This window comes from Glycine max, chromosome 14 (genome assembly GCF_000004515.6).
Source record: "Glycine max cultivar Williams 82 chromosome 14, Glycine_max_v4.0, whole genome shotgun sequence".
In the NCBI taxonomy this organism is placed as follows: domain Eukaryota; kingdom Viridiplantae; phylum Streptophyta; class Magnoliopsida; order Fabales; family Fabaceae; genus Glycine; species Glycine max.
The window spans coordinates 17946973-17947937 of record NC_038250.2 but is presented as its reverse complement, the minus strand read 5'-3'; the positions used below and the strand labels follow the sequence as shown (position 1 = coordinate 17947937).

The following is a 965-nucleotide window of genomic DNA, read 5'->3' as shown; positions in this document are numbered from 1 at the left end:
TTCTGAGAACATGGCACAACCTCCACCCCGTGAGAGGACTCTAAGGGAAATGGCTGCACCTGATTTCACCTATGAAAGCTTGTGCATCCAATACCCTGATGAAGATGTCCCATATGTTCTCAAAACTGGACTGATCCATTTGCTTCCAAAGTTTCATGGCCTTGCAGGTGAAGACCCGCACAAACATTTGAAAGAATTCCATATTGTCTGCTCCACCATGAAACCCGCAGATGTCCAGGAGGATCACATATTTCTGAAGGCCTTTCCTCATTTTTTAGAGGGAGTGGCAAAGGACTGGCTATATTACCTTGCTCCAAGGTCCATCATGAGCTAGGATGACCTCAAGAGAGTATTCTTAGATAAAAAATTCCCTGCTTCCAGGACCACGGCCATCAGAAAGGATATTTCAGGCATTAGACAACTCAGTGGAGAGAGCTTATATGAATACTAGGAGAGATTTAAGAAACTATGTGCCAGTTGCCCTCACCACCAGATTTCTGAGCAGCTTCTTCTCCAACATTTTTATGAAGGACTCAGTAACATGGAGAGAAGTATGATAGATGCTACCAGTGGTGGAGCCCTTGGAGACATGACCCCTGTTGAAGCCAGAAATTTAATTGAGAAGATGGCTTCAAACTCCCAGCAATTTAGTGCCATGTTATTGTCATTAGAGCAGTGCATGAAGTAGCCACAAATTCATCTTCATCAACCGAGACTAAGAAGCTTGAAGGTAAACTAGATGCCTTGGTTAACCTGGTAACCCAACTGGCCATGAATCAAAAATTTGCACCTATCGCCAGACTCTATGGTTTATGCTCCTCTGTCGACCACCACACAGACCTTTGCCCCTCTGTGCAACAATCTGAAGCAATTGAACAGCCTGAAGCTTATGCTGCAAACATCTACAACAGACCTCCTCAACCTCAGCAGCAAAATTAGCCACAACAGAACAATTATGACCTCTC

General features: G+C 44.4%; 1 non-coding gene across 1 annotated transcript; it reads right to left on the bottom strand.

Annotated features, from left to right (window-relative positions):
* Nucleotides 1-388: 388 nt before the first annotated feature.
* Nucleotides 389-495, bottom strand: LOC112999415 (small nucleolar RNA R71). The gene has a single exon (XR_003264602.1). It is a non-coding gene; the product is annotated as a small nucleolar RNA R71 (small nucleolar RNA).
* Nucleotides 496-965: the final 470 nt, after the last annotated feature.